Below are 14,467 nucleotides of genomic sequence, written 5' to 3'. Positions count from 1 at the left end.
ATGATAACAGCCCAGTCGTTGTGGCAAACATAGATATCCATAAAGGCCTTTATTATGGATATCTATGGTGGCCAAGGTTCCTGTTGCAGCTCTTTAGCAAGCTGACCTGTGAATGGTGCTCCCAACTACTTAAGTTAGGTGCATTTAGGTGAACCCAAAATTGCAGACGCTCAACTACCTAAATCTGACGAGCTGGTAACAAGTCAAACCAGACATGTCTGAAGAGCGTAAAAATCCAGCTAAGCATCAGTTGACTCGGCATCATCTACAGGCAGAGAGAGTGGCAGCAGAGGACCTGTCATTCTTTCTCTTTCTGCATCTAGTACAGGAAAAAACCTCAATCCATGCGTTCACTGCAAAATTGAGCTAAAAGTAAGTAAAATGTTCTTGAAATGAGTGGATTTTTCTTTAATTTGAGCGGGTACATAAGATTATTTGCCAATGGAATAAGAGTTTTGCACTTAAAATAAGAACAGTTCATCTGAATCATCTTATTTTAAGTGCAGGATATCTAATTATCTTATTTCAGGGGTAAAAATACTCATTCCATTGGCAAATAGTCTTATTTAGCTGCTCAAATCAAGGAGAAATACATTTATTTCAAGAAAATCTTACTTACTTTTAGTTCCCTTTTTGCAGTGTTTGCTATGGGAAAATGTTTCACTGCCTTGTTTTCTCACCACGGCCACTTTGGAGCACATGGGGCACCTTAGGATTTGAATGCAGCCAGGAGATTCAAACTCAGTTGTAGAAGAAAAAGGATGGTGCACAGTGGTGTTGACAAGAAAAAAGAAAGAGCAGAGCACAAAAAAAGAACAAAAAAAGAAAGGTCAGGGTAAGAGGACTAGTCTGTGTTACTTTAATCTCAGCACATATCTATGTTCTGTGAAGGCCTCGGAGGTTTGTTAGACTTCAGTGACCCAACAGCATCATGCAGACCAAGAAACACAGCAAACAGGTCAGAAGTCAAGTTGTAGTAAAGTTTAAAGCAGGGTTGGGTTTTTAATCTGCCAGAGTAGACATGGCTGTCTACACAAACTAGCAGGTCAGGCAAGGATGGTACTCATCAGCAGAAGCCAAACGATGACACCAGAGGAGCTGCAGAGATCCATAGCTCAGGTGTGATGATCTGTTGACAATGTAGGGGATTCAGGAAATATGTCGAATGGAAGAAAGTCCCCCATTAGTGAATAAATAGCAGCAAAAACGTCAGTTTAGTGGTCATCATAATAACTGAACCAAAGCACAAACAGCGAGTGCAATGAAAAGACGAGCTGTGTGACATTTGTCCCTCTTAAAGTATTGTTATACCCCCCCCAAAGAAAAAACAATAAATCAAAGGAGCCATTTAAAATGTATATTTTTTTATTTCTTTAGGAACTAGGAAAAAGGTAAACCAAATAAGCTTTAACATAATTCTTAACAATGCAATAAAGATTATGGAAAGCAGAGAAATTATCCATGATGGGGAGAAGTTCTGAACGGTCTCGTTTAGTCCAGAGTCTCGTTAGCTGGGCTGGGGGGGGGGGGGGGGGGGGGGGGCTGTCAAGGACTCTGCCCCGACAACAGCTCGCAACGACGGCATAATCAAAGTCTTACAATGTTGACGATAATATAAAATAAGTAGATGGTAATTACAGATGAGTTAAGCAATGGCACCGCGCTTCTTCTGCTAAGGTGCAAAACAGGCGTAAGGATAGGCATGCTGTTAAACTGGGGAAACAAAAAAAAAAAAAAACAAAGCTAGAGGAAACTCTTCATCAGTGGAAACCACCGTCATACCGAGTGACTTTAAACATCAGTCAAAAGCAAAAAAAAAAAAAAAATAACTTACTGTAAATACAACTTAAACTCAAACGGTTCACTACACAGAGAGGATGTCATAAAAATTTTACAACTTGTTGATTTTTTTCTTTATTTTTTTTTTTACCTTTACCTAAAGTGAATGCGGATTTGAACGTAAAGTCCCGGGTTTAAAACTGGAACCATTCAAGTGTGAAAAAGCGAGGACTGGTCTGATCGGCGTCATGGCAGAAAGGGCCGGCGACCCAAAAACTCTGAGCTCTTCTCACGCAGCTTCTCTGCTCCGTCTGCAGGACAGAGCTCAGGGGAAGCCCTTCAAGTATGCTGTCATTTGAGTTTTCTTTGACCCACTCAAAACAATAATAATAATAATAATAAAAAAAAAAGGTCTGTGCATAATTATCAAAACAACAGCGCGAACGTCAAAAAAAACAACGAGAATATTGAAAACTAAAGCATAAGATCTTACAAAGAGATTTCAGGAACCTTTCTTCACTTTGAGAGATTGTTATCAGTCCTGTGTGGGGGTAGGGTGGGGGGGGGGGGGGGGCGCTGCGGACCGCCTTATCGGAGCCGAGGAGGTTGGGCACGACATAAATAGCCGTTTATGCGACTATTTCCACGTGTTTGCGGTCTGCGAGATGGAAGAGCGTGAGGGGATCATGTCCAGCAGGTACTCCCTCTGGCGGGCGTCCACGGCGGCCGAGCTCTTGTGGCCCGTCAGGCTGGGGTTCACGTAGGCCATGGTGACTCCTGTGAACATGCAGCAGAGAGCAGCGGGTCAGACATGAGGAGCTGGAGGAGGGAGGAGTCAGTGACGGAGGGAGGAGGACTACTGGAGTATAAAGCAGAGTCCCAACGACACACAGACGCAGCAGCAGTCAGAAGTTTACATACACTCTCCGTCAGTAGGAGTATTGTCAGCATTTAATAATAACCCCCCCCCAGGTTGGAACGACAGATGTTTGATTAACTTTAAAAAAGAAATGGGTCCAAATCACTGAGCTATATAATACACTGGAGTGCTAATCACCGTCTGTTTGAACGAGTCGCTTTGAAGCCACCAGCCGCCATATTGGTACTCCCTATTTCCCTCCAGTAACTAGGGAATATGTGCGCTACAGCATCGAATAACGAGGATTTTCTCATGTTCCGGAGGGGGCTTAAGACTTTTAAAATGTCAAATGCCATATACTTTTATGTTATGTTCTAAAAATATCAAGTACTGAGAAAGTCATGTGCTGAAATATTTTGCATTTTATTCATTTAAATATATATGTTTAACATTTATAAATATATAAATAACAATATATAAAATATATGTATACATATATATACATATGCACATACGTATATATACATATATATATATATTTAATATGAATAACATGTAAAATATTTCAGCACCTAATCTCCTAGTAGTTGATAGTGTTAGTACATCCACTGACTGTACAATTACCTGTGAAACGTTTTCACTCAGCCAGAAAACTGCTTGTTGTTGCAACCAAATCCTGTGGGATTCTGTGAGAGTAGGGAGTAGCAAGATGGCGGCCAGTGACTTCAGTTTTTCTGCAAAATCAGCACTCCAGTGTATTATATAGCTCAGTGGTCCAAATGCATATATTTTATATATTTAGATAGAAAGGACGAGGTTTAAATGTTCCTCTGCATGTTGGATCAGGTGCGTTTTAGTGTTCAAACGTTTGACTCCTGGGATGATCTAGCCTTGTGGATGTACAGAAACTGGTCTGACTTTACAGTACGGACGCTGCGCTTTAAGCAGAGCTCAAGTGAATTCATTCTAAGAGCTTAAAGTTTGCCTGTTCATCCATTTTGACATCATGGAAAAGCTCGCTGTTCTCTTAGGACACCCAATCATGTCCCACGATTCAACAGCGTACCTGTTGAGTTTATATGAAGTTAAGGAATTAAACTATTTAAGTTGTCATTTCCAGGCGGTGGAGGAACAGCTCATCGTTTCATCAGATCATAAAACTCGTCTTATGCTGTGTTTGAAGATGCCAGCTGTGGAGCAATGTCCTCTCAGTCTGTGGCGGTGTTAAACAATCTGAACCTTTGAATGAAATACTTTTTCACCTGAGGGACACGGTTTAGGTCACATGACTGAACCGTAGACTCAGCTGGGCGTCCCAACGAGGCAATGATCCAAACGGATCAGAACCGGATGTGGAATAAACTCAGATATTTCTGCTCAGAGCTTTCTGAAAGCTTACCTCTATTCTGCTAAGAATAATGGGCCGAGGTTAAAAGCCAGCATCTTCCCAGCAAATAAACCAAATCAAAAATTATGTCAGGAGTTATCAGTGGTGGACTTTACACTTTCTCCACAAATCTCTTCAGAACATTTATCCAAACATTAGTGGGACTGTATGTATAAAATATTTGGGCCTGTATTCCTAACTTTGACTGTGTGCAGATTAGAGAAAATGCACCATTAGACATAAAAATATTAGAGATAAATAATAACAGGTATTGCAGTTTTATGGTTTAACCTTATTCCTCCCTTCATAACCGTGACGAGTTGACGTAAACCTCTGACTGCCGCTGCACAGGAGAAACTGAAAGATCCACTTTAGAGCAGAGACACCCAGGAGGAAGCAGGAGCTCACCATAACCAGGACACTAAAGGAGGAAAGACGGGACCGACTCCAGGAAGGGGGAGTGGGGGCTGCCTTGTCCGAAAACATTTCCTTGTCCTTTTTAATCTCAACTAATCCTCAGTGCTTTGACCGTGTTTGGCCGTTATTAAAAATTGGAGTGAAGGTGCTGAAGGATTGCTTTAGGACCAGACAGGAGGTTGAAAGAGAGGAGATGTCGGGCGCCAGGGCCGGGCCTCAATGCGAGTCTACCTGCGTTACTGCTGCTCTGCTTCTTCCATGCAGCTGCCGAGGCACTACCTCCGCTGGCATTCCTGCCGCCGCCGATCCCACTGCTGCTCACCTTTGAACTCTGGACAGAGCGGTGGGAAACATGGGCGTGCTTACCTGGCCGGCTGACCAAAGCCGCGGCCGCCACTGCACTCTGCAGCTGCGAGGAGGAGGAGAAGGAGTGGGGGACGCCCCTCACCCCCATGGATGAGACGCCGCGGGACAGGTGGCCCTGCGAGCTCTACGGGGGAGAGAGCGGCAGAAGAGTTTAACTTTAAGCGTTACTGGCTCACACAAACGTGAATATGTAGACGCGTCATAGGGCGCAGGTTCGCACGTCAACGTCACCGCCATATTGTATGTGGCAGAAAAAAGTTGAGTTCTGTTATTGTGGGTGGGTGGGTGGGTAGGTAGGTAGGTAGATAGGTAGATAGGTAGATAGGTAGATAGATAGATAGATAGATAGATAGATAGATAGATAGATAGATCTATATATAAGGATCGATTTGTTAAATCTAAACATTGTGGTCGTCGTTATTCCATAAAACCGTGTCACATGTGAACCTTTAGGAACAGACTTTTTGGGGGAGTATTAAAGAGGTAAAATTAATAATATGAGAAAAAAAGTCCTAGGTCAATAAAAGAAAAAAACAAACAAAAAAAAAAACCACAAAAGTGATATTGTTATGAGAAAAACGTCATATTATGAGAATTAAGGGGGAACATTTCCAGAATAATCACAGTTTGCTGAATTATTTCACTCCTGGAGTAATAGGGCCAGATTAGATTATTTCAAATATTTCTATTCTTTAGGAGAATAAATTCAGGAGAATGAAGCTAAAGGGATACGAAAATAAACTTGTAATATTACAAAAACAAAAATACTACGAATACAAAGTATATTCGGAGATTAAAGTCCCTCTGATACTGTTTAAGTGACTGAGTAACTGCAGATTTGCCACATTTAAGATGGCGGACGCTCTGACGCATCGCAGCACAGGCAGAACCCGCCCAATGAGGCGTCTACTCTTATATTATGTCTATGCACACAAAGGTTAGCGTTTAAGAATGAAAGCAGCTTTTCCAACCTGCTTAATGGAGTGATGATGGGGAATGGCTCCCCTGCTGGCCTGGTGGTGGTGGTGCTGCAGGGAGGACACGCGGGCCTGGGCCTGCTTCAGCTGCTGGGACACCAGCTGCTCCGCCTTCAGCGACGAAGCGGCGGCTGACGACGTACCGTGGGAGACCGGGGAGGACGCCTGCTGGAGGATACGCTGCTCTATTTCTTGCTCCTGCTGCAGGGCTTTGACAAACGCGGCTTTCAGCCTGTTGGTGTGCTCGGCTTTCAGAGCCTTTTTCTGATTGGACGACATGCAGTCTTCGCAGAGCACGGCCCCGCCTTTAGCCTTGTCCTGCCTCCAGCGGCAGGTGAAGTCAGTGTTGCACTGGGTGCAGATGAACGGGTCGCGGACCGCCTGCATGGACAGCGGCACGCCTGTTTTTCCTGGACAGGGAGGGATGGCAAATTCCTTAGGACTGAGCAAAACCAAACTTTAACAACACAAGAAATAAAAGGTCTATGGATCTGCCCACACGGCCAAAAGCACCAATAACTGGACGCCAGTAAAGCAAAATGGACGCTCTGACGCCTCCATGCTGCTCTGCATTGGTGCAGTCAGTCATGCAGAGGGAGCCCCAATTAGTCTTCATGAAATATTTCTATTTTCTGAGGAACTACAGGTGCACTGCAAAAAGGATACTAAAATAAGCAAAATTTTCTTGAAATTTGTGCATTTTTCCCTGTTTTGAGCAGCTAAATAAGACTATTTTCCAATGGAATAAGACTTTTGCACTTAAAATAAGAACAGTTCATCTCCATCGTCTTATTTCAAGCACAGGATATAAAATTATCTTATTTTAGGGGTAGAAATACTTAGCAAATCAAGGAAAAATGCACTCATTTCAAGAAAATGTGACTTATTTTAGTTCCCTTTTTGCAGTGTGGGGCTTTAATTAGCCCTGAGACATAATCTTCAATTAAAGAGGCTCGTATTACTGGTACAAAAAGTTTCCCCTTTACAAGAGGTTAGGAATATATTTTCCTAAACATTTATTCAGCATTGCTGGTTATTCTCCTCATGGAAGCCCAAATGAGAGCATTTGCTAAATAAAATTTACATTTTCCAAAAATTAAATCTTAAACAACAACTTGTCAATTCGAATTAATGGATTAAATCGATTTATCGCCTTACTTAAGCAGATTACTTAAGCAAGTAACTTTTCAATGAGTTTCTAATTTACTGCAAAGCCCAGTAAAGACCAAAAATCTTTGAATATTTATGTTCTTGTTTAAAGCATTTTTTCCTTTACTGTTAAGCATAATACAGAGAATAAGGCCTTTTTCTAGTCTTCATGAGTCCATATTTAATAATTATTGCTGACCAAGCTGAAAATAAGCAGCGATTTTCCGTTGAGAGGCGAGCAAACAGCACCAGAGCGTCAAACACACCTCTGTGGATGGTGTCCAGCAGGTTCTGCACCACTTCCTCCAGCCCCACCAGGTAGATGAACTCGTTGTTGGCCGCTGAGGGCAGGAAGTTGAACTCTGGCGCGGGGGGCTTGGGAGGCGGGATCTCCAGCAGCGTCTTCTCCAGCTGTTTGCGCAGGGCGAGCTTGGCTGCGGCCTGCCGGCTGGCCGGGGAGTCGTTCACGCTGACCACAGAGACGCCGGCGCTCCCTAAGGAGGAGCCCTTCACGCCGGACGGCGAGGCCTTTGGAGACGAGCAGAGACAGGAAGGAGTCATCAGCAGGAACATCTCTGGTTTCTTTCAGCCACTACACCAGGGGTGTCAAACAAACGGCCCGCGGGCCAGATCCGGCTCGCCGAACAATTTAGTCCGGCCCTGTGGCTAAATGCATTATCATTATAAAAAAAAAAGTGTCCTGTCTGGCAATGTGGCAATAAGATGCCACAAAGAGCTCATCAGATTTGACTTTCACAAGTGGACAAGATAAAAGAGAATGATAAAACAATTATTGAAAAAAACATGTACTTCATTTAATTGAAAATATGCAGTTCCTATATTGTCCACGAGGGGTGCTGTGTTTTAATCAGCAGATTAAGCTTCAGGTGTGGAAAAATTCAAATCATTTCTTAATTTTTATCTGTTTGATGTATTTTGTCATGCAGGTCAGTGTTTTTAAGTTCCAAAAAATGTGAATAAATGTTTTTCAACATTGTATAAATCACTGTGATCAGTTCTTATGCATAATGCACAAGTAAATGTTTAACTGAGTAAAAGTATTGTTGAAATTGCACATACTTTTCTTAAAAACGCTGAGGTTATTCATAATATATTGAGTAAAAGTGAAATTAACTTAATATAAAAATCAACAAGTCCACATTTATTAGTTCTATTTAATCTTGCAATGAGTTTACTCGTGTGGCCCTCTTGAGATCAGATTAAGCTGTATGCGGCCCCTCAACCAAAATGAGTTTGACACCCCTGCACTACACAGATCTGAACGGTGTGGATATGATAAAACCGCACATATCACTGGAGGCCCACGTAAAGCTCCACCCCACTGGACGGCCTGGATGCAGTTCCTGGTAGGATATTATATTAAAGTATATAATAGGCCGAACTGAGGGACTCTAGCTGCTCTTCATGCTCACAGTTAATATCTTACCTGAGAGGAAGAAGCTCATCAAAACCTAAACAAGTCGACAGCTGACTAGTTTATTCTAGGTTAGAAAATCATGTGATAGCAATATTATAGCTGAATATGTTGGTGCAGACTGTGGTTAACCCAAACTCTCAGTCCTCTGTGTGTGCGTCAACATCTTGGTCACCAACATCTTTATAAAGGAGCGGCCATCAACAGGCATTAAAAATCCATCAAAGCTCCTGAACATCAGCACACGGGGAGTTCCTGAACTGCTCCAGAAAAACCACGGGCCTACCTTTGTAGCTGCACAGAAACCATTGGCATTATTATTATTATTATTATTATTGGGATTCCATATATTGGGATTCACAAGAAATAAAAGGTGACAAGCTCTACGGATCTAGGATTATATTGGGATTCCATATATTGTGCAGCTCTATCCCCAGCTGCGTGTAAAAACAGAGGAACTTGTTGTTTTGGGGTCATTTAGACCACATTAAATAGGCTAAAGCTTGAAAATCAGTCGTGTTGTCAAACCTGGACTGAGTCATTATCCACTGCTCCGTTTCCTTTAAAGCAGACGCAGATTAGGACACCATCAAAGGCGTTTTTAATAGTTTCACACAGGATTTCAGACTCTAAGATACAGCAACTCAGCCCATGTTTTAACTGGAGCGACTTTATTGCAGTCCTGACATTTGAACAGCTCGTTTAGTAAAGGGCTACATTAAAAGTTTAAATCATTTTCAGCGTCGTGGACAGTTTAGCACGGTGAAAACCAAGCAGGGAGCGTCAGCTTCTTCCGGCTCACGTACACAATTCCCGATTCAGGAAACAGCTAAATGGCATTTCCGCCCCATCGGTCACTCCCTAGAGTTTATTTAACCCGCTGTAGTTAAAAAAAACTACAATCTTTAAAGTCTTCACACCTGGACTAGATTATTCTACACTGATAAGTTGTCAATGACTTTTATATCTATTGTGGGTTTGAATCGTCAGAGTAGAAAGGACGTCTTTAATCAGCACCGTAGGTTGACGTTCATAAACAGTCAATGCAAGAGTTTAGATTGATTTCTTATCAAGTATCGATTAACATTTTGCTCATTTAGGTTCTGGTGGGGTATAACTTTTTTCCCCCTGATTTTCTCGTCCAAATAAACTTCAGACATGACGAGTATAACTTGAAGTCAGGCATGTCTATTCACTATGTTACATTACCAACCATACAAGGCGGATTTTCTGCTCCTCCAATCATTTCACTCATATTCTGACCAATCAGAGGCCATCATTTCACTCAGGCTGCATTTTATTCTGCATCATAGACGACTCAAATTCACTCTAAGCCAGCAGTCTGTGGGTGTTTTATTTATTCTTTGTATTTTTTATTTGACTTATGCCTCTTGAGAGTGTTTGGAAGTTGACAGTTTACAATGTACTCGGCTCTAATAAACAGACTGAGAAATGTTACCATTATTGTTTAAGTTTACTGGACAAAACTATCAGTGTGATTTTGAGCACACATTAAGTTGATAGGAAACATTTTACCCCCACATCAGCTGAATACAATGTTGCTCTTATAAAAATAAACTGTACTAAGGCTTTTCGTCGTTGAAAAGTGGCGTAAATCACCAACGTAACACCATCTCAGTGTTAAATCTAGTTTTAGTCGTAGCCATTGGCCTGTTTCTGCCTCAGGCTCCAGCCTTCCCAGATCTATATACAAAAGAAATGTAAAAAAAAAACAGATCTTTAAAAAAAATCATTAATTTAGCCATTATGCTAAGAAAAAAAATGAAAAGAAAAAATCACCAGCAGGATAAGTTGCTTTTTGTACATTATCCACACACCGTTCATTAAGGAATATGGCGATATAGACCAAATCAATAAAAACATTTTTAAAACATAAAATATAGTCTTAAGTATTGAAATGTTCATGTTGCCAATATCGATTATTTTTTTGCTTCAACAGGAAGCTGTTGAAGCAAAAACTCTTTAAGAAAGGCTTTTTTGTTGCAGATATAAGAGACGTTAATTAAAGGTTTCACAAATCAATACCTGGGTTTGAAATACTCTGCGTAGAATAACCTAACCTAGATTTGAAGAGTTTAATACAGCAGCTTTTATACCAGAGCAGATAAAAAGAAGCCCTTCGGTTGTTTCCCCTGAATCAGGAAAAAAACAAAACTTCTGCTTCTGGGTTCACATCCTGTTGCTTTTCCTTTACTTCCTGCCAGAAAAAGTCAGTAAATAGCAGCTGAGCAACGTTTACCGACAGTGAAGCCGGAAAATGCTCAACGCGAGATTTTAAACGGACAAACCAACGTCTGGCTTTCATTTAGACCTGCCACACTTAATCACAAGGTCACCATACACTGCAAAAATAGAACAAAAAATAAGAAAGTATTTCTTGAAATGAGAGTATTTTCCCTTGATTTGAGCAGGTAAATAAGATCGTTTGCCAATGGAATAAGACTTTTTACACTTAAAATAGGAACAACTCATCCCTATGTTCTTATTTCAAGTGCAGTATATCTATCATATTTTAGGGGTAAAAGTACTCATTCTATTGGTAAATAATCTTATTAACCTGCTCAAATCAAAGAGAAATACATTAATTTCAAGAAAATTTTACTTATTTTTAGTTCTCTTTTTGCAGTGTAGCAATACGATTATTAACGCCATTGAACTTCAGCTTCATGAAGCGGGGACGAGGTTTTGCACATGTATTCATACTTTTGTAGTTCTGGCCTCTTTGTGCCCAATGATCTAAAATCATTTCATATAATCTCCTCTGTGTACTGCAGCTGTTACCGTGGATGGATCAGGGGTAGGTTTTGAGTTTGTTATTTGGCCTAAATGGGGATCAGAACCACAACCAGAGGAAATTATCCATAAAATACGACTGATTTATAGGTTATGTGTTAAGACGTGAGCATAATTATGATTATTTATCCTCATAATTAATCACAAACACATAAGGATTAAACTTGTATGCTGTTGTTAAGTACATGGGTACAAAACTGAAATGGGTTGAAACGTGTGGGTATTTAAAGGGGCAAACAACTAATCCAGATTAGTTTAATTTCAGAGTGAGTTTTTGGAGATTTAAACCTACCATAATCAATAACGAATACAGTAAATAAAAACCAATATGGCAAGAAAACTAAAGAAAAATAGATCCATGAATTTTTATATAATGTTGATATTAAATGTTTTAATTGCAACAATGTCCTATGGTTTTATTATACCCAATTATTCAAGGTCATATTTGCTTATCTTATCTCATTATTGATTGATTTATTTTCTCGTTTTTTTTTAAACTCCTGTATTTATTTCTAATTTGACAAAACATGAAAATGAAATGCACGTGGGAGTGAACAAGAGGGAAAAGCGCCTTTAAAATGTTCCTTTAAAATAAAAAAAAAAAACAACAGATGAACTCTGAAAACGATGGTATAGTGATAGCCAGACGTAGAAAATTTCAATACATTAAGTAAGTAGCTAAAATGAGGGGAAAAAAAGGACAGAGGAAAACAAAAAATTAATTAAATGTGCAACTTAAATGGAAATTGAATATCCAATTGAGCTAAACTGATGAGTAAAATTAAAAATGTTGACTCCAATTTCTGTCAAATTTTATACATCTAACATAACTTAAACCCGTTTTATCATTCTGCATGATTTTTATTCCACTTTATTTGGAGCCATTTAGTAATTTCTGTATTTATTCTCTGAAATAGCATCTGGTCTATTGTGAAGAGGAAGACAGAAAAGATCCATCTATCCAACACAAAGGTAACAAGTTTAAAATGAGAAAAGACTCAAGTCCCAGTTAGCCGACACATGACAAACAAAAACATCGAGTTATCTGGGAATCCCATCTCCATCAGCGAGTCGTTTCAGACTCGTCTTTTTCCTCTACTCCGTTCCTTCAACCCGTGCTGCATCAGTTTCTTTTAAACTAGCAAGACTCTGACCTTTAGCTGTAGGAACATCATTAGACTCCCTGCTCACTAGCTGTGAAAACCAGGCGACGTGCTGCTGCACATTTTTAAAAGCTTTTCAGACCCCAAAATGGGCTTTTTTTTCTTGAACGAGAAATATAATAAATTTCAAGGGGGAAATTCTGGCAGTAATCGCTCCAACAAGGAAAGAAACCGGTTTCTGCACTGAAAGACTGTACGCTATTGGTCTCAAATTTTAAGCAATTAGTCACTAAACACCCATTTGTTCTTCTCTAAAACCTCTACCATCAATTAAAAAAAACCCATATCCCAATATTTCACTAATCTGAGCCCATGCGAGATACGGACCAGTAGGTTGGCGTTGTTGCCGACCCGGATGAGGCCCGACTGGACGACGCCTCTCTGTCCCTGGGCGGTGGCAGAGTTCCTGGGGCCCAGCAGCAGCGGAGGAGGCCCTGATCCTGAAACCGCCCGTAGCTGCCAGCTGCTGCTGATGCTGCGTGCTGGCGGAGAGCGTGGATCTGCTGCGGAGATACAGAGATTGGCTAACCAGGACGATGACAGGGAGGACACGGAGTCACATCGTGGGACGAGGGAAGCGGAGGACAAGGGAGGGGACATAAAGAGCACCAAAGCAAAGAGAACGTACACAAAGAGACAGAGGTGCAGAGAGATTATAAGTCCTAATTATTGTCATTCGTTTGGACTATGTCCAACAAACCTGACTGTCAAGACTGACGGATTAAGACACTAGCAGTGAGATTATTGTCCCTATCAGGGGCTTACCTGTGGCCCTCTAACCAGGGGTGGCATAATGATCTGGGAGCCGTGTTTGGACGACGCCTGCTGCCCTCCTCGGACCAGAGGGGGAGGGATGACTGTCCCCGAGCTTCTTCCTGTCAGGATCTAGAGCGACAGATAACGCCTCTGTTAGATGTGCATCTCCTGAAATCAGCCTGAAATCACGTGAGGACAGTAGAGCATTGACCTGCTGGGAGCCTTTACTGCTTGCAATCGTTCCTCGAATTAGAGGAGGAGGAGCAGAGGAACCGGATAAACCTGAGGGCTGAAAAATGACAGAGAACATTAAAAAAAAGTTTTTGTCATGACTGAACGGCTCAAACAGCTTTTCTCCATCGGTTTACGTTGCTTTTTGACGTATGAGCCATGAACCTGGGCGGTGGCGCCGCTATACTTCATTATTTAATAAACCAACTCGGCTCATGGGCGTCAAACATTCAGATGCTTCTCCAATGACTCTTTGATTATGAGTGGTGTTGAGTCTGAGCTTGTTGTAGCGGCACATTTACCCCCCCCCCTCCCTTAGCTGTCTGCAGGTTAACTGGAAACAGAGAATCTCAAAGCCGGTGCAGGTACCAGATCGACTCGGGTCCTGCGCCTTCTGATGACGTCACTATACATGATTGGTTTAACGTTTGCACAATTACGCAAAACACTGTGATTGGTCCGGACAACTTACTAAAGTAATTATAGCGGGGTGTTGGTTTTATTCGACAGCGGGATTGCGGTTTGTAAACGGACAATTTTACGAAGTAATTCTCCATGGTCCCTGCGCCTCCTGATGACGTCACCTTATGGCAACGCCACTCAAACAAACTACAATGACCCCGCAGTCTGCATTTGTAACGAATAAATTTTATTAAGTTAATTTAGCGGTTTCTTTTTTTCTCAAAGCTTCAGGCTTAAACATGAACATAGAAAAATGTGAAATCTTAGCAATTCAAAATAATCAACCCACTTTAATTGATAAAAATGAGGTGAAATATTTAGCTATAATGATTAACAAGGACCGCATTGGAAATGATATAACAAATATTCAAGCCATTTTACCAAAAAAAAAAAAAAAATCAACAAATATTTTACAGTTGGCTCAATGTCTGGAAGAATGTTGTTAACAAAATCGGAAGGGATAGCCAGATTAATTTATCCAGCATATATCTTAAATATACCAAATATTACAATAAAGAATTAATCAAATTCATCACAATTTCATCTGGAATAATAAAAAACATGTGATCAGAAAAAACGACATTGTAATAGTATAAAAAGGAGGAATAAACATTATGGATTTTAAAGTGATGAATGCAGTGATAAAATTACTGTATTAAAAATAAAAAAGAG

General features: G+C 40.8%; 1 pseudogene; it reads right to left on the bottom strand.

Annotated features, from left to right (window-relative positions):
• Positions 1-2,339: 2,339 nt before the first annotated feature.
• LOC118563432 lies at positions 2,340-13,427 on the bottom strand (annotated as a pseudogene).
• Positions 13,428-14,467: the final 1,040 nt, after the last annotated feature.

Source organism: Fundulus heteroclitus, chromosome 6, assembly GCF_011125445.2.
Source record: "Fundulus heteroclitus isolate FHET01 chromosome 6, MU-UCD_Fhet_4.1, whole genome shotgun sequence".
NCBI lineage: Eukaryota > Metazoa > Chordata > Actinopteri > Cyprinodontiformes > Fundulidae > Fundulus > Fundulus heteroclitus.
This window is presented reverse-complemented; position numbering and strand designations above follow the sequence as displayed.